This window comes from Corylus avellana, chromosome 4, assembly GCF_965113065.1.
Source record: "Corylus avellana chromosome 4, dhCorAvel1.hap1.2, whole genome shotgun sequence".
Classification (NCBI taxonomy): Eukaryota; Viridiplantae; Streptophyta; class Magnoliopsida; order Fagales; family Betulaceae; genus Corylus; species Corylus avellana.
The window spans coordinates 14,199,465-14,226,379 of NC_142493.1; the positions used below are offsets into that span (position 1 = coordinate 14,199,465).

Sequence of the window (26,915 nt, forward strand, 5' to 3'; positions counted from 1 at the left end):
TTAGTTGATATTCAATACTGGCGCCCTTGTGATGATCTTGTTGTGATATCTAAATTGATTAATTCCTATTTTCATGAATTTCTCATATGTGTGTGCCTGTTCAACATATGCATGTGGTATGGACTAGTTAGTTAAATCAATTTGGATGACCGAGTCCTGGGTTTAACAAAAGTAACAAAAGAAATCCACACTGGGTTCTTGGGTTAATCAACATGGGGAACCGAGAGTAGACACTCATGCCCTAGGCCTCGTGTGGTTGTTGATTTCCACAATTTTATGCTTTCTTAAAGAACAACTTAGTCGACACCCATGCTAAATCCTTTAAGAAAGAAAAGAATTAGAGTAGACACCCATGCCTAATTCGTTGCTTAGGAAAATCAATAGCTTAAGGAGTAGACACCAATGCCCTTAGGTTGACAAACATTAGATATTCATAACATGATCAAAACATTGGCATATTGATATATTAGCTAAATATAATTAGTGGTGGATATCAAAGCCCTACCCTTTTATCATTATCAACTCACTTCCAATCTTTGTTTTAGTTTACTTTTGGAATTAATTTTAAACAAAATTCAGCAATCCTCGTGGGAATGACCCCGTACTTCCACACCGTACTACTGTGTTGACCTCGTGCACTTGCGGGTAAAACATCTAATTATTTGCCTATTAATTTAGGTAGGTAATTGTGACAACACAAACAATTGCTCATCTGAAAAATTTTCATTCAGTGGAAGCTCATCTCCTTCTTCTTCATGGAGTAGTCTGGATAAGAGATCTGCCACCACATTCTCACTGCCCTTTTTGTCTCTAATCTCAAGGTCAAATTCTTGCAGAAGTAATATCCATCTGATCAATCTAGGTTTTGCGTCTTTCTTCGCAAACAAATATCTCAAAGTAGCATGATCAGTGAATATAATAACCTTAGAATCAATTAGGTATGACCTGAACTTCTCCAAAACAAATATGACAGCTAATAATTCTTTCTCAGGTGCCCACATTATTGGTGCAGATGTTAGCAGCTTTTTCAGTGTGTTGAAGGCAGTCATGCATTCTTCAGTCCATTCAAACTTTGGCCTCTTTCCCTAGCAATGAACAGTGAGGTCTAAAGACCTTGGAGAAATCCTTGATGAACCTTCTATAGAACCCGGCATGTCCAAGAAAACTCCTCTCCCCCTTCATTGTCAGAGGTGGGGGAAGCTTGGAAATGATGTCAATCTTCGCTTTATCCACCTCAATGCCCTTGCTTGAAATAGCATGACCTAATACGATGCCTTGTTGAACCATGAAGTAACATTTTTCCCAATTGAGCACTAGGTTGCATTCTTCACATCTCTTGAGAACATTCTTCAAATGGTTGTGGCACTCATCGAAACTAGACCCAAAAACACTAAACTCATCTATAAATACCTCAATGAATTTCTTCATCATGTCTGAAAAAATGCTCATCATGCATCTTTGGAATGTGGCTGGAGCATTGCATAATCCAAATGGCATTCTTCTATAGGCGAATGTGCCAAAAGGACATGTGAAGGTGGTCTTCTCTTGATCCTCTGGTGCTATTGCAATCTAATTATAGCCACTGTATCCATCCAAGAAACAGTAGTAGCTATGGCCAGCTAACCTCTCAAGCATTTGATCCATGAAGGGTAATGGAAAATGGTCTTTTCTCGTTACCTTGTTCAGCTTTCTGTAATCAATGCATACCCTCCAACCAGTGGTTATTCTTGTAGGTATCAGCTCATCATCTTCATTCTTTGCCACTGTGATCCCACTCTTTTTTGGAACTACTTGGACTGGACTAACCCATTTATAGTCTGAGATGGGATAGATAATGCCCACATCCACAAGTTTTAATACTTCTGCCTTAACCACCTCCTTCATGTGTGGATTGAGTCTTCTCTGTGCATCCCTGCTTGGCTTTGCTTCATCTTCAAGGAAGATTTGATGTATGCACTTGGCTGGACTTATTCCCTTGATGTCAACAATGGTTTACCCCAATGCAGTTTTATGCTCTCTAAGAAATCTCAACAGCTTTTCTTCTTCCCTACAACTCAGATTTGCAGCAATTATGACCGGTAGTGTCTTGTTCTCTCCTAAGTAGGCATATGTTAGGTGTTCTGGCAATTGCTTCAATTCTAGCTTTAATGCCTGGACAATAGAAGGGACAAGAGAGGTATTAGTAGGCTCAAGAATCTCAAAGGGAGGAGTGTACTTACTTGAATATTTTGAAGAGGCCTCAAGGAGGTGCACGGTTTCAATGATGTCATCAGTAACATCTTCAGGTTCTGGCTCAATGTCCTGCCTTGTGAAACTATAGGTGAGGGTGGCTTCCAATGGATCTCTATGTTGGTCCTGCAAAGCTGGCTCACTAACACCTTGGATCATACAAACATCATAACAGTCTAAATCATCATGAGGTAATTTCAGTGCATCGAATATTTTGAACTCTATTGTCTCACCATTTACCTTCAAACTCACAATACCCTTTTTCACACCTATTGTGGTATCAGCAGTTCTCATAAATGGTCTTCCTAAGATAATAGGCAAAGGTGATGGCATAGGGGATTCTTCCACATCCAATACAATAAAATCAGCAAGTAAAATAAATGTACCTACCTTTACCAACTGATAAGTGCCAAATATTGCATACTTGGACCCCTTTATTTACATTAGTTAATCCTTTAGCTATATCGTTATTTAATATTTTGTGTTACTTTTGTGCTTTTAGTATTTTGTAGGTTGTTGAAGAAAAACTACAGCTTTAAAGGAAAAAATACGAAGTTTGGAAGAAAGCATACTTTGAGAAGACCTAGATGATGTGGTTAAGTTCAACCAAATCCAAGGAAATGTTAAATCGGATTAAAGATCAGATTGGATAAGATTTCGGATCGGATTCAAATTTAGGTTCCATACATGTCTCAGTATTTTGATCATAACTTTCTCCTCAAATATTGGATTGAAGTGATTCAAATGGCATTGGAAAGCTAGCTCAAAATAATACAACTTGTTGTGAAATAGGATTTTCCTAATTCATACGGTAACTATGCCAAAATCGCCCCGCAATTAAAGGACACAAATCTGGACAAATCCTATTCCGATTTCAAACTTCTATTTTGATTGGGAGACAGACCTCCAAATTATCTAGGTTTAATAGGGCTTCTAAGACTTCCCTAAGCCTATAAATAGACTTCTTTGCATTCAAGAAGAGAGATAGAATTCCAGAGAGCAAAATTCTACAGTTTTTTTATTTTTAGTTTAGGTTTTCTTTAGATTTAGGTTTTATTTTTATGTGGAGCTAAATTCCCAACTAAGGTTGGGGATGAAGCCTCACCGATGAAGACATCAATACTTTCATATTAGTCTTTATTTATCTGATTTTATTGGGTTTAATATTTCAATTGTTTTACTTCCTTTCAATGTGGAAGTGATTCTTTGATATCTTTTGTGATTCAAGGATACACTTGATGATTTAAGATAATTTCACATAATTAATTGCTTGATTTTATTTGCCTAAATAATTGGATATCCCTTGTGATTTGTTCTATGGATACATTTGGTATTTCAATTAAGATTGGATATCTTTTGTGATTTACGGATACATCTGATGATTTAATTGATATTGGATTCCTTTTGTGATTTGTGCAATGAATGGATACATGGGATGGCTTTGATTAATTGTTTGAAACATAGTAAAACATATCTAAGATTTTAATGGTGAGAACTTCAGATTAATATTGATAAACATGGAAGTATGATGTTATAATCCGGTGAGTATGGACTCCTAAACCTTAGTCTTTACCTTTTGTTTTATTTTATTTAGTTTATGTTTATCCTTTAATTTTCAAAACTCAAAATTCAAACTTTTTTTTGGAACTAGGTTAGGGTAAAATTAGTTTAGATATAAGTTATTCTTTCAAAAATACAATTCTCTATGGGTTCGGCCTCGCACTTGCAATCCATTAAACTACAATTGATTCGTGCACTTGCGAGTTAAAAATAAATTTGCACAAGTTTTTGGCGCCGTTGCCAGGGAATTTTTTATTTTTTGAAACCAATTTATTTCTAGATCAGTTTTATTCTTCTACTAGTTATAATTAGGATTTTATTTTTTTGTAATTTGTTTTGTTTTAATCGTGTTACTAATAAAAAAAATTTAAAAAAAAAAAGAAAAAAAAAAGAAAGGATTTTTCTTGTTTTTTTTTTGTTTTGTTTGGCTTGTTTTACAGTTCTGCCGCATCACCTTCCGCACATCAGCGCGATCGAGCGCACTCACAGCAAAGGCAGCAGTTCCGTAGATCTTTGCCAAAAATTTATTTTTGGTCCTTTTTGTGAGTTTTTAAATTTTAGTTTAATTTTTTCTTATTTTATTATTTGTGTTAGTTTTTTTTTTGTTTTAGTTTATTTTATTTTTTAAAAAAAAATGGTTAATGTTTTATGTGGGATATCTGCATGCTAAAAAGTGAGGGGGAAGCATGAATTTTCATTTTAATAATTTTAATACCTCTCCAAGTTATAGGATACCAGCTCCTACTAACTACCATCAAAATTTTTACTCACATAAACCATGTTCATATTGTTTCAATCCAATCATGAGGAAAACAATTGTCCAAATCTGCGAGCTGAGCTTAATGACTTATGGGACAAATTAGACCAAATCAGAGCAGTTAGATCTAACTTTTCATATGAACAAATGAACACCAGTTTCTCTAACCCGGGGTTTGATTCAAATTTCAATTGTTATAACTCGGACTGAAGCAACCAATCTGATTTCTCAAGATCAGCTCAGGCTACAGGAAATTATGCTCACCAATTTGATGAATTGCACCAGTCAGAATATCCGCAGTTCAATCACCATGCTCAAACTCCTATTTATCAATCTACCATTCAAGTGTCACAGCCTGCACCATAATCATCACTGGAATACATGATGAAAACATTAATAGAAAAAGTCGACCAGTCCAACTCCCAAGCTATACAAGAGCTCAAGAATTCCAACTCCCAAGCTATACAAGAGCTAAAAGGTTTTACCAATCAAGCTGTACAGGAGCTGAGGAATTCCAACATGGCTAATGGTAGAGACATACAAGAACTTAAGCAGGCCATGACCAAGATAGAAGGACAGATCGGTCATCTAGTTGCTTACTTCAACAGAATAGAGGAAGAAGAGCTTCAAAGTCAACTGATGGCTGAAAGGCACTACATGATTGATGAGGATGATTTCGAAAATTCTTATCATGAGCATGCCCAAGTCACCATCACACTTGACAGTGAGGAAATTGTGGATAACAAAGAGGAGGAAGAGAAAGAGGAGCAAGTTGAGCACCTGAGTAAGTTGAGCATCATGAGAATAGTGAGCCCCCAACAGATCCTAATCTGCCCAGTGACATGGAAGTGAGTACTGAAGCTCCTGCCTGCATCACTGTCCCTCTTGAGCCATATCAAGAGCCCAAAGCTTCATCGCCTGAATATCTCAAAGAGCCATCTTATGTTAAGATACTCAAGGACTTGTGCACACAAGCACACAAATCTAGGAACCACTTTCCTAAAAAGATCCTTCGAAGCAAGCAATTCTACATAAGATGGCGAAATATCCTTCCAGAAGGGTATGAAGTTTTGAAGAAGAAGGGGTGGAAGGGATTGGTTGGACATCCACATGATAGGGGGAATCATTGTAAAGTTTTCTCCTCCAGTTTATTTTCAGCACTTCATTCCACAAATTCTTTCTTTCCTTTTTCATTATACTGCATTTCTTTTTATTTGTTTTTGTTTCTAACAGCAATTAATCTTTTAATGTTTGTTTCTATAAAAATAAAAATAAAAAATAAAAAATATTGCTGTTAGTTTTTGTTGACAGGTGTTTTGGTGTTTAAGTTTGGGGGACGCCCTGACCCTGTTCACACTCAGATTTTCTTACTTCCTGTAATGTATTTCTATACTACACATTGAGGGCAATGTGTAATTCAAGTTTAGGGGTATGGAAAAACACTTTGTCTGTTTATTTTTGTTCTTATTGTTTATTTTTGTTCTTATTTGTTTATTTTTATTTGTCATTTTGTGTTAAAAAAAAATGTGCTATGTTGTTGTCAAGTTGAGTTAAACTGTGACTGTGATTTGCATTTCATTAGCTTGCTTAAAGGGTTGAACACATTATTATGTCATTAGGAGTCTGAGTCCCATGACTTATTTTTGGGTAAAAGAGATTTCACTTGTTTTGAGATAAAATTTTATGAGCACATTAGCATGTTTTCTGTGAAGTATGATGTTTGAGCTTAAGCTTGTTCTCTTTGAGATTCGTTGAATGACCTATTGATGAATAACCATTGGCTTGCAAGATATATAAAAAATAAAATAAAATAAAAAATAAAAGGAGAAGGGAAAAGAAAAGAAAAATCATGTTAAGTTTTTCACTGAGTAACCGGACCTCTTGCCTCATTAAGCATTGAGTGTTCGTGTCAAAAGGTGTGAAATTCAGTATTGAGTTAAGATATGGCTAGTCTGGCTTCGTAGCCTTTTCTACTTAAGTTAATAAGCCCTTAGAGATGTTCTACATCTAGTGCCCTAAAGCCACCTGGCTTGGGAGTCATTGGCCTAACACTTGTTATAAGGGTCAATTAGAAAGCTTAAGGGAGTTAGACATTGCAGAGCCTGTTTTGTTTTTTTTTTAAAAAAAAAAATGCATATCTTGCCTTGGTTGTTTCATTTGATAGAGTTTTACAAATTTTATAGAACTTGTCTTGAGTTTAAGCTGAAAGCTTTATGATTGTATGCTAATTACACTTCACACATTTCAGAACATATGAGGTCTTAATTGTCCATTTATGAGTGATGTGATTTTGGATTTCCTTTTGATTCTGATGATGGTGTTTGTCTTTTTAAGTTCGCTTATGAATAAGAACCATGGTTTATGTGAAATTTCTTTCTTGTTAACAACATAGTGCTACAATGTTTGTATGTATCATTCCTGTTAAGCCCTCACGAAACTTCACTTGTCCACTAGGGATGCCTAGGGGTGTAAAAGGCTTGTTGCATATGCTAAATGCAATCGTCTATCCCACGAAAGAGGATTTATGTTTTGTTTTGTTCTGTTTTGTTTTCATTTTATTTTTCGTTTTGTTTTGCTAAGAGACTAGCAAAACGTAAGTTTGAGGGTGTTTGATAAGTGCCAAATATTGCATATTTGGACCTCTTTATTTACATTAGTTAATCCTTTAGCTGTGTCATTATTTAATATTTTGTGTTAGTTTTGTGCTTTTTGTATTTTGTAGGTCGTTGAAGAAAAACTGCAGCTTTAAAGGGAAAAATGTGAAGTTTGGAAGAAAGCATACTTTGAGAAGACCTAGATGATGTGGTTAAGTTCAACCAAATCCAAGGAAAAGGTTAAATCGAATTAAAAATCAGTTGGATAAGATTTCGGATCGGATTCAAATTCAGATTCTATACACGTTTCAGTATTTTGTTCATAACTTTCTTCTCAAATATCGGATTGAAGTGACTCAAATGGCATTGGAAAGCTAGCTCAAAATAATACAATTCATTGTGAAATAAGATTTTCCTAATTCAGACGGTAACGATGCCAAAATCGCCCCGCAATTAAAGGACACAAATTTGGACGAATCCTATTCCGATTTCAGACTTCTATTTGACTGGGAGACAGACCTCTGAATTATCTAGGTTTAATAGGGCTTCTAGGACTTTCCTAAGCCTATAAATGGACTTCTTTGCATTCAAGAAGAGAGATAGAATTCTAGAGAGCAAAATTATACAGTTTTTCTCCTTTTAGTTTAGGTTTTCTTTAGATTTAGGTTTTATTTTTATGTGGAGCTAAATTCCCAACTAAGGTTGGGGATGAAGCCTGACCAATGAAGAACATCAATACTTTCATGTAAGTCTTTATTTATCTGATTTTATTGGGTTTAATATTTCAATTGTTTTACTTCTTTTCAATGTGTAGAGTGATTCTTTGATATCTTTTGTGATTCAAGGATACACTTGATGATTTAAGATAATTTCACATAATTTATTGCTTGATTTTATTTGCCTAAATAATTGGATATCCCTTGTGATTTATTTTACGGATACATTTGGTGTTTCAATTAAGATTGGATATCTTTTGTGATTTACGAATACATCTGATGATTTAATTGATATTAGATTTCTTTTATAATTTGTGCAATGAATGGATACATGAGATGGTTTTGATTAATTGTTTGAAGCATAGTAAAACATATCTAAGATTTTAATGGTGAGAACTTCAGATTAATATTGATAAACATGGAAGTATGATGTTATGATTCGGTGAGTATGGATTCCTAAACCTTAGTCTTTACCTTTTGTTTTATTTTATTTAGTTTATGTTTATCCTTTAATTTTCAAAACTTCAAATTCAAACTTTTTTTTGGAACAAAGTTAGGGTAAAATTAGTTTAGATATAAGTTGTTCTTTCAAAAATAGAATTCTCTGTAGGTTCGACCTCGCACTTGCAATCCATTAAACTACAATTAATTCGTGCACTTGCGAGTTAAATAAATTTGCACAACACCAACACATCCTCAAGTATACCTCTTGGTCTTTTGATGCTTCTGTCTGCCAATTATAAGGTGATAGAAGTTGGTTGAAGCTCCCCCAAACCTAGCTTTTCATATATAGTGTATGGCAGCAAATTGACCCCAGCTCCCAAATCGAGCAATGCATCCTGGTCTCCTATCCTGCAAGGAATGGTAAAACTACCCGGATCTATTAGCTTTGGTGGTAATTTTCTTAGCAAAACTACACTTACCTCCTCTGTTAGGGCCACTGTCTCATGCTCCTGAAACTTCCTGTTGTTAGTGCAACAATCCTTTAAAAATTTAGCATATGAAGGAATCTGTTTAATTGCATTTAATAAATTAATGTTGATTTCTACTTTCCTCAAGGTCTCAAAAATATCCATAAGTTGCTTTTCTTTCTTTGGTTTGACTAACCTTTGAGGGAAGGGTGGTGCATTCACCTTCTCCATTTTACATACCTTGGATGTCGAGGCTTCATCTTGAGATGCTTGAGGTGGCTCTTTAGTTCCTATGACCTTGCCATTTCTGAGGGTTGTGATTGCTTTTAGTTGCTGGTGACCCCATGAATTGGGTATTGTTTGGAATGGAAATTCACCCTGCTTTATTGCACTCAATTCCTTAGCCATTTGCCCCATTTGCACTTCCAGTCTTTGAATAGCTTGCTCGGTCCTTTGTGTGGACTGATCATTCTTGGCATTGGTTTGTTGTTGCGCAATCACAAATTGTCGTACAATACTTGCTAGGTCATCCTTCTGTGGCTCCTAAGCTAGTTGAACTGCTTGTTGTGGAGTGCCTTGTTGTCCTTGTGGGTTTAGAATATTCCGACTATTACTCCATGATGAATTGGGGTGGTTGCGCCACCCTAAATTATAGGTGTTGGAGTATGGATTATTCTTGGGAGGATAATTGTGTTGTCCTACATAATTTGCTTGCTCCTGATCTGCAGATGAATACAAAAGGCAAGTCTCAGTAGTGTGATCTAAATGAGAACATATGGCATATACCTGGAGTTGGGTGGCTGGCTGCATGGGAGAGATGTTCTGAGTCATCATGGAATGTACAAGCATATTTAATGTCTTCTGCATGGCAGCTACTGATTTTGCACTCCGCTGTGTTCTTCATTCCTGCCTTTGCTCCTTACACATTGCCTCCCTCTAGATGGGAATTGTTGGATGTGTTCACTCAACATCTCAAAAATCTTTATGGCTTCCTCACTACTCTTTTCCATCAGCACACCTCCACAAGTTGTATCAACAACACCCTTGTTAAAATCATCTAACCTTTCATAAAAGATTTGTACCTGGTCATCTCGAGATATGTTGTGATTTGGACACTTAAGAAGCAGCGCATTAAAGTGGTCCCATGCTTCAAAGAAAAGGTCTCCATCTCTTTGTTGGAACGATTGTAGCTCCCTTCTAAGCTGCCTTGTCTTTTAACCTAGGAAAAACTTCTTCAGGAACTTACTGGACAACTCTTCCTAAGTATGAATGGATTTTGCAGGCAAGGAATTATACCACAACTTAGCATTGTCTTTCAAGAAAATGGGAATAAGACTAACCTGAGTTTCTCTGGAGTTAGGCCTTGAATGTGCTGAAGCTTGCAGAGATCAAAGAACTTCGCCTTCCACCTCCGGTTGATAGGCAATGCATGATGGCTGGTTGAGGTTTCTTGGGATGAAAGACTGTTTCATGGGCCTTTGCACTGGTGGCGGGTTTTCTAAAAGATCTTCCATTGTTACCTCAACTTCTTCCTCTTCCTCCGTGTTGGAGTTGTCTCTAGGACTTTGTTGAATGGTCCCGTCAAATTTTTGCATAAAAAGATTTTGCCCCTGTAGTCACAGCAGCTTCAGTGTTGTTGTTCGAATACTCCCTGGTACTACGCTCGATCACAGGGTAGTGCGCTCGATCGCAGTAATAGAATGTAGGCACCGCAGAGCTGAAGTAGAACAAAAACAGAGGAATAAAAAGAAACAGAAAAATACTTTTGATTTTTTTTTATTTTTGATAAAAACAGAATAAAAATTTAAAATTTAAAATAACAAAGCTAAAGGAAAATAATTCTAAACAAAATTCGCCACAATCCCCGGCAACAGAACCAAAAACTTGTTGTTTACAAATATCTACCTAAATTAATAGGTAAATAATTGTATATTTTACCCGCAAATGGACGAGGTCAACATAGTAGTATAGGGTGCAAGTACGGGGTCATTCCCACGAGGATTGCTAATTTTGCTTAAAATTAATTCCAAAAGTAAAACAAAACAAAGATTGAATTTTTGAATTGATGATAATAAAAAGGTAGGGCTTGGATATCCACCATTAATTATATTTAGATAATATATCAATATGCCAATGCTTTGATCATGTTATGTATATCTAATGTTTGTCAACCTAAGGGCATGGGTGTCTACTCTAATTCTTTTATTTCTTAAAGGATTTAGCATGGGTGTCTACTAAGTTGTTCTTTAAGAAAGCATAAATCTATGGAAATCGACAAGCACATGAGGCCTAGGGCATGGGTGTCTACTCCCGGTTTTCCATGTTGATTAACCCAAGAACCCGGTGTAGATTTCTTTTGTTACTTTTATTAAAATCAGGACTTGGTCATCCAAATTGATTTAACTAACTAGTCCATACCACATGCATATGTTAATCAAGCACACACACATATGTTGACCAGCCCTAGGCCTCGTGTGTTTGTCGATTTTCACAGATTTATGCTTTCTTAAAGAACAACTTAATAGACACCCATGCTAAATCCTTTAAGAAATAAAAGAATTAGAGTAGACACTCATGCCTAATTCGTTGCTTAGGAAAATCAATAGCTTAAGGAGTAGACACCCATGCCCTTAGGTTGGCAAACATTAATTATACTAGTATAATTGGCGCATTGGCATATTGTTATCTTAATTAGTCTGATTAGTGGTGGATATCAAAACCCTAATCCTTTTTAGTTTTTGGTTATCTTTTATTTTATTTCTTTTATCTAAATTCAATCGTGACAATTGAATTTTATATGTTTAATTAAATAGGAATTTATTTCTAAACATAATTTACCAATCCTCGTGGGAATGATCTCGTATTTGCCTGCTATACTATTGTTTTGATCTTGTGCACTTGCGAGTTAAAACGTACAATTATTTACCTATTAATTTAGGTATATTGTTGCACAAGAAGTTTTTGGTGCCGTTGCCGGGGATTGTGTTAAATTTTGTTTAGAATTATTTTCCTTTAGTTTTGTTATTTTAATTTTTAACTCTATCAAAAATCAAAAAAAAAAAAAAATCCGTTCTTTCTTAATTTTCTGTTTGTTTCAGATTTGCGGAGATAGCATTCTGTTACTGCGATCGAGCGAGCACATTTGCAGGGAGCAATTTTGCCTTTATTTTTATTATTATTATTATTTTCATATTTCTATTTTTTTTGTTTTTGTTTCCAGTCTATTATTTTTATTTTTATTTCTGTTTTATCAAAATAAATAAATAAATAAATAAAAGGTAAAAATATTTTTTTAGTTTACTTATCTGTTTCTAATCTAATTCTGTTTTGATTTAATTTTGCTTATTTAATTTTCTTTGTTTTTGTTTGTTTATAATTCTGTTATTTATTCTTATTTTTCTTTGCTCTGTTTTGTTCATATTTTTTATTTATTTATTATTTTGTTTATTTTATATTTCTGTTTATTTTGTCTTTCGTTTCTGTTCTGTCCGCAAATCTCATCTAATTTGTGGCAGTGCGATCGAGCGCAGTCTCACTGCGATCGAGCGCATAGCTATCTGTGAGCCTTATATGTTTATGTTTTGCGACAGTGCGCTCGAGCGCCCATTCCAGGGAGATCGAGCGCAGCTGTGCGATCGAGCACAAGTGCACTGCGATCGAGCGCACAGCCAGACAGCAGTACTGAAGCTGCTGATTTCAATCTTGTATGTCCATTTTTATTTTTTTATTTTTCTCTATTTTCTTTTATTTTGCCTTTGTTTTTGTTTTTGTTTTTGTGTTTCTCTGTGTTCTGTTTCAGGTTAAAGCACCTGGCATTCTATCATTGCGATCGAGCGCAGGGCCCGGCGATCGAGCACAGTTCCAGAGGACTTTCGCACAGTAGTACTGAAGCTGCTGTGACCATAAGGGAAAATTCTTCTTATGCAAGGTCGTCGATCTCAATCCTCAACCATCCTTCCACTTGATCCAGAAATTAAGAGGACCATTCAACAAGGGCCAAAGGGAATTCATGAATGATCAAAGACAATTCAATGCAAAAACTGAGCAAGCTATGCAAAGATTGGAAGTCCAAATGGGGCAAATGGCTAAGGAGCTGAGTGAAAGGAAACAGGGTGGATTTCCATCCCAAACAATACCCAATCCTAGAACCTCATCTTCAGGACAGAAATAAGAGAATGAAGGAAGAACAACCGTCTGGCTGAAGACGTTAAACTTTGCGCTCATGGGAGGCATTCCATAGCATATCCTTTTATTTTGTAGTTTGAATTATATTTTGTTGTGTTTTCATTTGTGTTTAGTATTTTTGGTGTTTTTGGTGTTATGTCGTTTTCTTTTCCATTCTGTTCCTACGATCGATCGCACCACACATGCGATCGAGCGCCAGTCTCCATCTGTGAGGCTACCGCACTCTGTTAGTGCGATCGAACGCACAACATGTGCGATCGAACGCACTTGGCAGCATCCCATAGTTATTTTGTTCTGTTCAATTTTTATTTTAGTTTTGTTTCTGTTTACTTGTTTTTGTGTTTTCTTATTTCGCAGGGACAAGTGTGCTTCACTTCAAGTTTGGGGGTGTGTTATGAGCCATGCTTTCCAAGACAATGTTGACCATCTCCCGGGTACACTCTTTCCTTTATGTAGACACATTGGGGACAATGTGTCATTTAAGTTTGGGGGTATGGGAGACATTTTGCACACACTTTGTCCCAGTTTTATTTTCTTTTTATTTGTGAAAAAATCAAAAAGAAGAAAAAAATATATGCATGTTCATGTTTGTCTTAAAATTTTGGTTGATCTTAAGAATTGTGATTTAATTTCATCAGTGAGCTTAAAATTTTGAATACATGATCTAATAATTGAGTTTTTCAGTTGGTTACTTGCTTAGGACAGTTGAGAATTCACATGTTTGATTTGATCTTACACAAGCACATTAGCACATAATTTGTGGGGTATGACATGAAAGTTTAATGTGTGTGTTTCTATGTCTTAAGTGAAACTGGATGATTTATTAGATGGATACCTTGGCATATATATATGAAAATGAAAAAAAAAAATGAAAATGAAAAAAAAGAAAAAGAAAAAAATATGATCATTGATAAGCTTTTCTCTGAGTAACTGGACTTCTTGCCTCAAAGCATTGAATGTTCACGTCAAAAGGTGAAGAATTTTGATTTGGTTAATGTCATGGTTAGTTTGGTTTCGTAGCCTTTTTGACTCGAGTTAGTAAGTCCTAGGGGTGTCTCTACACCTAATGCCCTAAAACCATCCGGTTTTGGAGTCATTGACTTAACACTCGTTACATGGGTCAATTAGAAAGCTTAAGGGAATCAAGCATTGCACAACCTGACAAAGAAAGAAGAAAAAAAAAAAAAAGAAAAAAAAAAAAAAAAGAAAAAAGAAAAATATGCCATTGTTGTCCATTCTAATAGGGATTTCAGTGAACTTTGAGATATTGAGACATTGCACATTAAAACTAATTGGAAGCTTCATATTTATGTGCTAGTTCACTTTACCCTATTTTCAAACTTGTGATGTCTTAGCATGTCTTTGGTGAGTAATTAAATTTTAAAATTTCAATTCATTGTGAAGATGGAGTTTATCTTTTTAAGCTTGCTAATGAATGAGAATCATGGTTTTGAGTGATACCTTAAGTTGGGATAACATGAACTCTTGCATGATGTTTGTGGGTAACATTTCTGGAAAACCCTCACGAGACTTCACTCGTTCACTAGTGAATTCCTAGGGGTTTAAAAGGCTTGTTGCATACGCTAAATGCAATCGTACATCCCACGAAAGATGGATTTATCTCTTGTTTTATGTTTTTCCATTCTTGTTTTTAGTTTTGTATTGCTAAAGGACTAGTAATATGTAAGTTTGGGGGTGTGATAAGTGCTGAAATATTCATATTTTCAGCCATTAACTTGCATGTTTTAATCCTTTGGTTTTGGTTAATTAGGCCATTTTACTTCCTTTTTGTACTTTCTTTGCTTTTGTAGGCTTTTGAAAGAAAATGAAGTAAATCTGGAAGATTTGAGCTCAAAGAGAGAATTTTGGAAAAATTGGAATTTCTGGTAGTGTGATCGATCGCACTGTGATCGATCGTACACAAGTTGCGATCGATCGCACCTATGCTCTGGAGAATTCTAGAAGCTGCGGACCGACTCCCTTTCCTTCCATATTAGGGTTTTCCAACTCCAACTTGTAATAGGATTAAAACCCTACGAATTTTCTGGGTTTACTTGTTTAACAAGGACTTCTAAAGCCTATAAATAGACCTCTTAGCCTCTAGGAATAGGTGGTGGAGAAAAGAGGCACAAGCTCTGGAAAGGAACTGAAGGCTACATCAAGAGGAGTTTGGGTTTTTCTTCTCTTCCACCCTTTTATTTTTGTTATGTAGTTTATATTTTTATTAGGGCTAGATTGAAGCCCTAATCATGTCTTTTTATGATTGCAATATTGGCGCCTTTGCTACAATTATATTTTGGTGTTTTTAACTTGATTAATACATCTTATCTTGTATTCCTCATATGTGTCTGTCTGGCCAACATATGCATGTGGTATGGACTAGTTAGTTAAATCAATTTGGATGATCGAGTCCTGGGTTTAATAAGAGTAACAAAAGATATCCACACCGGATTCTTGGGTTAATCAACATGGGGAACCGGGAGTAGACACCCATGCCCTAGGCCTCGTGTGTTTGTCGATTTCCACAGATTTATGCTTTCTTAAAGAACAACTTAGTAGACACCCATGCTAAATTCTTTAAGAAAGAAAAGAATTAGAGTAGACACCCATACCTAATTCGTTGCTTAGGAAAATCAATAGCTTAAGGAGTAGACACCCATGCCCTTAGGTTGGCAAACATTAATTATACTGGTATAATTGGTGCATTGGCATATTGTTATCTTAATTAGTCTGATTAGTGGTGGATATCAAAACCTTAATCCTTTTTAGTTTTTGGTTATCTTTTATTTTATTTCTTTTATCTAAATTCAATCGTGACAATTGAATTTTATATGTTTAATTAAATAGGAATTTATTTATAAACATAATTTACCAATCCTCGTGGGAATAATCTCGTATTTGCCTGCTATACTATTGTTTTGATCTTGTGCACTTGCGAGTTAAAACGTAGAATTATTTACCTATTAATTTAGGTATATTTTTGCACAACAGCTTCATCACTGGGTCAATGTTCAACTGGTGAAGTATTTCTTCAGGATTGATTCCTGGCATATCCTCATGAGTCTATGCGAGCACATCTACATTATTCCAAAGAAAGTTGATGAGACTTTCTCGAACATGTGGGGTTAGTTGAGAACCAATCTTCACAACTCTTCCTTCTCCCATGGACACTTCTACCAGATCCTCGCCTGTCTCTCCTTCTTGTTCACCTTCCTTTCTGCTATCCACATTACTAATCATAAGGGGCGCAGGCTCTAAAGATTTCTTCATAGAAGTGTTATAACACTTCCTCGCTGCCACCTGATCTCCCTTCACTTCTCCAACTCCAACTTATGTTGGAAACTTCATCTTCAAATGGTAAGTTGAGGTGATAGCTCTCAACTTGTTTAATGCTGGCCGACCGACAATTGCGTTGTAGGCAAATGGTCGGTCCACCACCAAGAAATCTACCATCACCGTTGCTTGTTCGGGGCTTGTTCCCATTGTAACAGGAAGAGAGATAAGTGTAATAAGTTGAACTTGCTCTCCTTCGAATCCAACTAGTGGTGAACCAAATGGCTTGATCCTATCTCAGTCGATTCCCATCTGTTTAAAGACTGGCCAATATAATATATCACCCGAGCTTCTGTTGTCCACTAGAATTCGATGAATGGCATGATTAGCTACTATTACTGATGTACAAATTTAATTGTACTCGCAAGTGCACGAGTCGTGTGCAATATAGCGTGTGTGCAAGTGCGAGGTCAATCCACAGGGATTTGTGTTGTGTAAACCAATTTCTATTTAAACCAACTCTATTTTAACCTAGTTCCGAATTTTGTGATTTTTGTCGTGCAAAATAAAACATAAACTAAAGAAAATAATGAAATAAAATGGTAAAGAACACTAAGGTTTTAGAATTCACTTCGCCAAATCTTAACTCTATATTCTCGTATTTGTTCCTACAATCGAAAAACTATATTCGATGTTTTACAAATATCAAGTTTAAATCATTCAATGAATCCACCCATTTTTACAAATCACAACAAATATCCGATTCGAAATTAAATCATCCTATGTATCCGTTTGGTTAACGAATCACAACGGATATCCGATTTCAATCGAATGATTTGATGTATCCGAAGGATGAAATACATCAAATATCCAACTCCAACACATAATAGTTCATCACATTCAATTAAAAGATATAAATCAAGCAATTGAATGAAAATCTACAACATCCTTATTCGAAGTCAAAATTGTATAAACAAAATACGAGAATACATGAGTTTGTCAATGACGAAGCTTCATCTTCAACCTTAGTTGAAAGATTTAGCCTCTCATGATAACAAAAATAATCACCAATTGAATTGTCATCATCGAAAGAATAAAACTTACAATGGAAAACAAAGCAAAAGCTTCCCCACGGCAATACGTCGTAATTCAGCTTAAAACGGCCTCCTCCAATTGTGAGGCTTAGAGGTCTATTTATATGGCTTAGGAGAGCCCTAGAAGCCCTAGTAATCCTAGGAATTTCGGAGATTTAAGTCCAAGCCCAATTAGGATAAAGAAAACCTAAGCCCAAATCGGAATAGGATTCGCCCAGAATTGCGGTTCTATCTTGCGGCATGATTTTGGCCTTGCGGCGCTCCGAATTGGGAAAATGCTATTTCACAATGAATTGTATTAGTTTGAGTTAGCTTTCCAATGCCGCTTGAATCATCTCAATCGGATATCTGAGATGAAAGTTATGATCAAAATACCGAGACGTATTCAGAATCCAATTTTGCATCCAATCCGATTTGACTTCAAATTGAGAAATTCCGAATTAATCATTTCCTTTATTTGATTAAACTTTAACCATGATTGGTTAAGCTTAACCATATCCTCTAGGTCTTCCCAATTTGCCCCTTTAAGCTTGGAATTTTTCCAGAAATGCTTTCTTTTCTTCCAAAAGCCTATAAAACAAAGAAAATACAAAAAGGCAGTAAAATGTCCTAATTAACCAAAACCAAAGGATTAAAACATGCAAGTTAAGGGCTGAAAATATAAATATTTTAGCACTTATCAATTACCGTAACCACAAGCGCATCATCATGAGGCATGGCCACCCCTTCTGCATCCTCTTTTGAGAAAGACAAAATCATCGGATTTTTCTTTTGGAATTTGAATGGTCTTTCAAGAAAGAGAACCTCTTTTGTGTTCATTCTTCGAGAGTGAGCTTTCCTTGCTGAGCTTGACTCACCTCCACCAGCCAACCCCCCATATATCGTATGAATTTCCCCAATCACATCTTGATTTCAAGGATTCTGGTAGCCAGCCTGAGCCTGCCTTGGTTCGTCATCGTGTCTTTGTCTAACAACACGATCATCTTGTCTTCTTTCAGGGCCTTCAACTATTCGTAGAGGCTCTTGAGGGGCTCTACCTCTGTTTTGCTCCTTGGCCAAAAACCACACCAGTTTGCCGTTTCTAATAAAATTTTCTATCTCGTAACACAGAGATATGCACTCTTCAATTGAGTGACCATGATCGTTATGATACTTACAGTATCTCTGATTGGTACGCTTGTTATAAAGGGTCCTCATCTTTGTTGGCCAATTGAAGTTCGGGTCGCTCTTAATATCCATGAACACATTGATCACACTGGTATTTAACGGAGTTAATTTTCGGCCCTACTGGCATTGCAACTCTCCCTTCTTTTGTAGACTTTTAAAAGGTGTTTTCTCCTCCTTCCTCTTCTTTCCTGAACCCTTTGTTTGTGTTTTGCCATTGGGTTTGGCTAGGTGGAGTTCCACCTTGGACTTCATTAAAGCTCCAATCATTTCTTCTTGATTGATGAACTCCTCAGCCTTACTCATAAACTGTGAAAGAGTTACCAACTTCTTCTTCCAGCAAGCTCGGCCATCAGTGGCCCTTCTGCCTTGATTCCATTCATCAGAGCCGAAAGCACTGTTTCATCGTTGACCTTTTCCATTGTCAACCTCTCCCGATTGAATCTCAGCATGTACTCTTTCAACGACTCATCCTTCCCTTGCTGGAGGGACAGGAGGTAGGCAGGGTTTTTCTTGCGCTTAAGTGCTAAAATATTCATATTTTAACCCTTAAACTTATATGTGTTAATTCTTTAGTGCTGTTAGTTTATGCCATTTTATTCCTTTTCTATATTTTCTATGTCTTTGTAGGCCCTTGGAAGAAAAGGAAGAAAGCCTAGAAGTATTGAGGTTAAAGAGAAAATTTGGGAAAAGTTGGAGGCTCTGGTAGTGCGATCGATCGCAGGGGTCCTGTGATCGAGCGAACTACAATGCGCAAACAAGGAGGCTCGATCACAGACGTGCGATCGAGCACACACGGGCTGCGATCGATTGCACCCATGCGCTGGAGAATAATGAGCTGCGGCTAGAATGCCCTTTCCTTCCATATTAGGGTTTTCCAAGTCCCACTTGTAATAGGACTAAACCCTACGAATTTTCTAGGTTTACTAGTGTGTCAAGGACTTCTAAAGGCCTATAAATAGACCTCTTAGCTTCTAGGAAAAAGTGGGGAGAAAGAGGCACAAGCTCTGGAAATGAACCGAAGGCGAGATCAAGAGGAGTTTGGGTTTTTTTTCTCTTCCACCTTTTATTTTTTATTATATAGTTTATATGTTAATTAGGGTTAGATTGAAGCCCTAATCATGTCTTTTTAGGATTGCAATATTGGCGCCTTTTCTACGATTATATTTTGATGTATTTAACTTGATTAATTCCTGTTATCTTGAATTCCTCATATGTGTTTGCCTAATCAACATATGCATGTGGTATGTGATAAGTGCCAAATATTGCATATTTGGACCCCTTTATTTACATTAGTTAATCCTTTAGTTGTGTCGTTATTTAATATTTTGTGTTAGTTTTGTGTTTTTAGTATTTTGTAGGTCATTGAAGAAAAACTACAGCTTTAAAGGGAAAAATGCAAATTTTTGAAGAACGAATACTTTGAGAAGACCTAGATGATGTGGTTAAGTTTAACCAATCCAAGAAATAGGTTAAATCAGATTAAATTGGATAAAAGATCAGATTGGATAAGATTTCGGATCGGATTCAAATTTAGATTCTGCACACGTCTCAGTATTTTGACCGTAACTTTCTTCTCAAATATCAGATTGAAGTGATTCAAATGGCATTGGAAAGCTAACTCAAAATACTACAATTTGTTATGAAATATGATTTTCCTAATTCGGACAGTTTCTATGCCAAAATCACCCCGCAATTAAAGGACACAAATCTGGACGAATCCTATTCCGATTTCAGACTTCTATTTTGACTGGGAGACAGACGTCCGAATTATCTAGGTTTACTTGGGCTTCCAGGACTTCCCTAAGCCTATAAATAAACTTCTTTGCATTCAAAAAAAGACACACAATCCTAGAGAGCAAAATTCTACAGTTTTTCTCTTTTTAGTTTAGGTTTTCTTTAGTTTAGGTTTTATTTTTATGTGGAGCTAAATTCCCAACTAAGGTTGGGGATGAAGCCTCACTGATGAAGCACAACATCACTTTTATGTAAGTTTTTATTATTCTGATTTTATTGGGTTTTATATTTCAATTTTTTTACTTCTAATCAATTGTATAGAGTGATTCTTGGATATCTCTTGTGATTCAAGGATACATGTGATGATTTGAGATAATTTCATATGATTGATTGCTTAGCTTTTAACTCATAAAAATTGGATATCCCTTGTGATTTGTTCTACGGATACATCTGGTGTTTTAATTGAATTTGGATTCCTTTTGTGATTTGGTCAATGAATGGATACATGGGATGGTTTTGATTAATTTTTTGAAGCATAGTAAAACATATCTATGATTTAATTTGTGAGAACTTCAGATTAATATTGATGAACATAAAGTATGTTGTTATGATTTGGTGAGTGTGAATTCCCAAACCTTAGTACCTTTATCCTTAGATTTACTTATTTTATTCAGTTTATGTTTATCCTTTCATTTTCAAAACTCAAAAAATCAAAACCCTTTTGGAACTAGATTATGATTTAATTAGTTTAGATATAAATTGCTCTTTCAAAAATACAATTCTCTATGTGATCGACCTCGCACTTGCAATCCATTAAACTACAATTGATTCGTGCACTTGCGAGTTAAATAAATTTGCACAACAGTATGGACTAGTTAATTAAATCAATTTGGATGATTGATTCATGGGTTTAATAAGAGTAACAAAAGAAATCCGCACCGAGTTCTTAGGTTAATCAACATGGGGAACCGGGAGTAAACACCCATGCCCTAGGCCTCATGTGTTTGTCGATTTTCACAAATTTATACTTTCTTAAAGAACAAATTAGTAGACACACATGCTAAATCCTTTAAAAAAGAAAAGAATTAGAGTAGACATCCATGCCTAATTCCTTGCTTAAGGAAATCAATAGTTGAAGGAGTAGACACACATACCCATAGGTTGGCAAACATTAAATATACCAGTATGATTGGCGCATTGGCATATTATTATCCTAATTAGTCTAATTAGTGGTGGATATCAAAACTCTAATCATTTTTTTTTTTAGTTTATCTTTTATTTTATTTCTGTATTTTAATTCAATCATGACAATTGAATTTTATATGTTTAATTAAATAGAAAATTACTTTTAAACATAATTTACCAATCCTCATGGGAATGATCTCGTATTTGCCTGCTATACTATTGTTTGATCTTGTGCACTTGCGAGTAAAATGTACCAAGTATTTGCCTGTTAATTTAGGTGGGTATTTGATACAACAAGTTTTTGGCGCCGTTGCCGGGGATTGTGTTAAATTTTGTTTAGAATTATTTTCCTTTAGTTGGTTATTTTAATTATGTTTTTATCAAAGAGTAAAAATATTTTTTTAGTTTTCCATTTACTTCTCTGTTTCTGTTCTGTTTCAGCTCGCAGCACCCGACATTTTGTTACTGTGATCGAGCGGAGACCAAGTGTGATCAAGTGTAGTGCTATCGAGCTCACTAACCTGCGATCGAGCTCAGTTCCAAAGGACTTCCAAACAGTAGTACTAAAGCTGCTTTGACTACAAGGGAAAAATCTTCTTATGCAAGGTCATCGATTTCAAGCCTCAACCATCTTTCCACTTGATCCATAAATTGAGCAGACCATTCGACAAGGGTATAGAGACAACTCCAGCACAGAAGAAGAAGAAGAAGTTGAGGAAACAATGGAAGAGCTGCCAAAAAACCCAGCGCCAATGCGAAGACCCAAGAAGCAGTCTTCCATCCCGAAAAACCTCAACCAGCCATCATGCATAGCCTATCAACCGGAGGTAGAACGCAATTACTACATATCCCCGCAAATACTCAATGCCTTGACTCACTTCAGAGGCACAGCTACGGAGGATCCAAAGTTGCACCTCAGGGAATTCTTTGATCTCTGCAAGCTTTAGCACATTCAAGGCCTAACTCCGGAGAGACTGAGGTTAGTCTTATTCCCTTTTTTCTTAAAAGCCAATGCTAAGTTGTGGTATAATTCCTTTCTTGCAAAATCCATTCATACTAGGGAAGAGTTGTCCAGCAAGTTCCTAAAGAAGTTCTTCCCCGCTCAAAAGACAAGGCAGCTTAGAAGGGAGCTTCAATCGTTCCAACAAAGAGACGGAGATCTTTTCGTTGAAGCGTGGGACCACTTCAATACGCTGCTCCTTAAGTGTCCACATCACAACATGCCTCAAGATGATCAGGTACACGCTTTTTATGAAGGTCTAAATGATATTAACAGGGGTATTGTTGATTCAGCTTGTGGAGGTGTGCTGATAGAAAAGAGTAGTGAGGAAGCCATAGAGCTCTTTGAGACATTGAGTGAACACTCCCAACAATTCTCATCCACAGGGAGACAAGGAGTAAAGAGTAAGGGCATGCATGAAGTGAACTTGAGTGGTGCACCTCCAAATCAAATGGCTGTTGTGAAAGAAAGCTAAATATGATTGTCAAAGCCATGACTGCTCAGAACATCTCACCTAGTCAACAAGCCGCGCAACCTCAGGTATGTGCTTTATGTTATCATTTTGATCACACTACTGAGACTTGCCCCTTGTATTCATCTGCATATCAAGAACAAGTAAATTAGGAGGGACAGAACAATTATCCTCCCAAGAATAATCCCTACTCCAACACCTACAATCCAAGGTGGCAAAACCACCCCAATTTCTCATGGAATAACAATCAGAATACTCTGAACCATCAAGGGCAGCAGAGGAACTACCAACAAGCAAGCCAACCAATGCAAGAATCAAAGCAGAATGACCTGGAAAGTATGGTACACAGCTTGGCAATTACGCAACGGGAATTCATGAATGATCAAAGACAAATCAATGCAAAAACCGATCAAGCGAAGCAAAGAACCAAGCAAGCTATGCAAAGACTGGAAGTACAAATGGGGCAAATGGCTAAGGAGTTGAGAGAAAGAAAATAGGGTGGATTTCCATCCCAAACAATACCCAATCCAGGAGCATCTTCTTTGGGACAGAAATAAGAGAATAAGAGAACAATGGTCTGGCTAAAGACGTTAAACTTAGAGCTCATGGGAGGCACCCCATAGTTTATCCAGTTATTTTTCTATTTGTTTTTCAATTTATTTTTGTCTTTAGTTTTATTTTTGTTTCCTTTTTATTTGTTTAGTGTTTTATTTTGCAGAGACAAGTGTGCTTCAATTCAAGTTTGGGGGTGTGCTATGAGCCATGCTATTCCAGACAATTTCATCCATATCCCGGGTAAATTCTTTCCATGTTATAGACACATTGGGGATAATGTGTAATTTAAGTTTGGAGGTTATAGGAAACACTTTACACACACTTTGTCCCTGTTTTATTTCATTTTTATTTTTGTTGTTTGTGAAAAGAAAAGAAAAAAAATATATATATATATATATATAATCATGTTTGTCTTAAAATTTTGGTTGATCTTTAAAATTATTATTTGATTTCATTGGTGAGCTTCAAATTTTGAACACATGATTTGATAATTGAGTTTTCAGTTTGGTTACTTGCTTAAGACAGTTGAGAATTCACATGTTTGATCTGATCTTACACAAGCACATTAGCACATAATTTGTGGGATATGACATGAAGTTTGATGTGTGTGTTTCTATGTCTTGGGTGAAACTGGATGAATTATTAGATTGATACTTTGGCATATATATATATATGTGTGATAAAAATTAAAATTAAAATTAAAAAAAAAAAAAAAAAAAAAAAAAAAAGCTTTTCACTAAGTAACTGGACCTCTTGCCTCAAAGCATTGAGTGTTCACGTCAAAAGGTGAAAATTTTTTATCTGGTTAATGTCATGGTTAGTTTGGTTTCGTAGCCTTTTTTACTCAAGTTAGTAAGTCCTAAGGGTATCTATACACCTAATGCCCTAAAACCATCTAGTTTGCGAGTCATTGACTTAACACTTGTTACATGGGTCAATTAGAAAGTTTAAGGGAACCAAGCATTGTACAACTTGACGAAGAAGAAAAAAAAAAGAAAAAAAAAATATGTCATTGTTGTTCATTCTAATTGGGATTTCAATGAACTTTGAGATATTGAGACATTACAATTTGAAAATAATTGAAAGCTTCATATTTATGTGCTAGTCCACTTTACACTAATTTGAATTTGTGATGCCTTAACTTGTCTTTCGTAAGTAATTAGACTTTAAAATTCTAATTTATTATGAAAATGGAGTTTATCGTTTTTAAGCTTGCTAATGAATGAGAATCATAGTTTTGAGTGATATTTTAATTTTTGGATAAACATGAACTCTTGCATGATGTTTGTGGGTAACATTCCTAGAAAACCCTCACGAGACTTCACTCATCCTCTAAGGAATTCCTAGGGGTTTAAAAGGCTTGTTGCATATGCTAAATACAATCGTACATCCCACGAAAGATGGATTTATCTTTTCATTTTCTATTTTTCCATTTAGCTTTTAGTATCATATTGCCAATGGACTAGCAATATGTAAGTTTGGGGGTCTGTTAAGTGCCAAAATATTCACATTTTAGCCCTTAAACTTGTATGTGTTAATTCCTTAGTGCTGTTAGTTTATGCCATTTTATTCATTTTCTATATTTTCTGTGTCTTTGTAGGCCCTTGGAAGAAAAGGAAGAAAACCTGGAAGTATTGGGCTTAAAGAACAAATTCAGGAAAAGCTGGAGGCTCTGTAGTGCGATCGATCGCAGGGGTCTTGCGATTGAGCGCACTACAAGCAAAAGGACCAGACGAGCACAAGGCGTGCGCTCGTGCACACACAAGGAGACTCGATCGCAGACGTGTGATCGAGCGCTGCGATCGATCGCACCCGTGCGATGGAGAACAATGAGCTGCAGCCAAAATGCCATTTCTTTTCATATTAGGGTTTTCCAAGTCCCACTTGTAATATGACTGTTGTGCAAATTTATTTAACTCGCAAGTGCATGAATCAATTGTAGTTTAATAGATTGTAAGTGCGAAGTCGATCCCACAAAGAATTGTATTCTTGGAAGAGCAATTTATATCTAAACTAATTAAATCCTCACATAGTTCCAAAATGATTTTGAATTTTGGTTTTAAAAATTAAAAGACAAACATAAACTAATTAAAATAAAGTAAGAGATAAAATACTAAGGTTTGAGAATTCACACTCACCGAATCACAATAACATACTTCCATGTTTATCAATATTAATCTGAAGTTCTCACAATTAAAATCTTAGATATGTTTTACTATGCTTCAAACAATTAATCAAAACTGTCTCATGTATCTATTCATTGCACAAATCACAAGAGGAATCCAATATCAATTAAATCATCAAATGTATCCGTAAATCACAAAAGATATCTAATTTTAATTAAAACACCAAATGTATCCGTAGAACAAATCACAAGGGATATCCAATTATTTAGGCAAATAAAATCAAGAAATCAATTATGTGAAATTATTTTAAGTCATCAAGTCTATCCTTGAATCACAAAAGCTATCCAAAAATCACTCCACACATTGAAAAGAAGTAAAACAATTGAAATATTAAACCCAAAAAAATCAGATAAATAAAGACTTACATGAAAGTATTGATATTTTTCATTGGTGAGGCTTCATCCCCAACCTTAGTTGGGAATTTAGCTCCACATAAAAATAAAACTTAAATCTAAAAAAAAAAACATAAACTAAAAAGAGAAAAACTGTATAGTTTTGCTCTCTGGAATTCTACCTCTTTTCTTGAATGCAAATAAGTCTATTTATAGGCTTAGGGAAGTCTTAGAAGCCCAAGTAAACCTAGATAATTCGGAGGTCTGTCCCCCAGTCAAAATACAAGTCTGAAATCGGAATAGGATTCGTCCAAATTTGTATCCTTTAATTGTGGGGCGATTTTGGCATAGTAACCGCCCGAATTAGGAAAATCCTATTTCACAACAAATTGTAGTATTTTGAATTAGCTTTCCAATGCCATTTGAATTACTTCAATCTGATATTTGAGAAGAAAGTTATAATCAAAATACTCAGACGTGTACAAAATCTGAATTTGAATCCGATCCGAAATCTTATCCAATCTGATCTTTAATCCGATTTAACATTTTCCTTGGATTTGGTTGAACTTAACCACATCATCCAGGTCTTTTCAAAGTATGCTTTCTTCCAAACTTCGCATTTTTTCCTTTAAATATGTAGTTTTTCTTTAATGACCTACAAAACACTAAAAATACAAAACTAACACAAAATATTAAATAACGACACAGCTAAAGGATTAACTAATGTAAATAAATGGGTCCAAATATGCAATATTTGGCACTTATCAAGGACTAAACCCTACGAATTTTATAAGTTTACTAGTGTGTCAAGGACTTCTAAAAGCCTATAAATAGACCTCTTAGCTTCTAGGAAAAAGTGGGGAGAAAGAGGCACAAGCTCTGGAAATGAACTAAATGCTAAATCAAGAAGAGTTTGGGTTTTTCTTCTCTTCCACCTATTATTTTTTGTTATGTAGTTTATAATT

General features: G+C 35.6%; 1 pseudogene; it reads right to left on the bottom strand.

Annotated features, from left to right (window-relative positions):
- Nucleotides 1-674: 674 nt before the first annotated feature.
- The window catches only part of LOC148586353 (uncharacterized), a 97,927-nt pseudogene continuing 71,686 nt past the window's right edge, over nt 675-26,915 (bottom strand).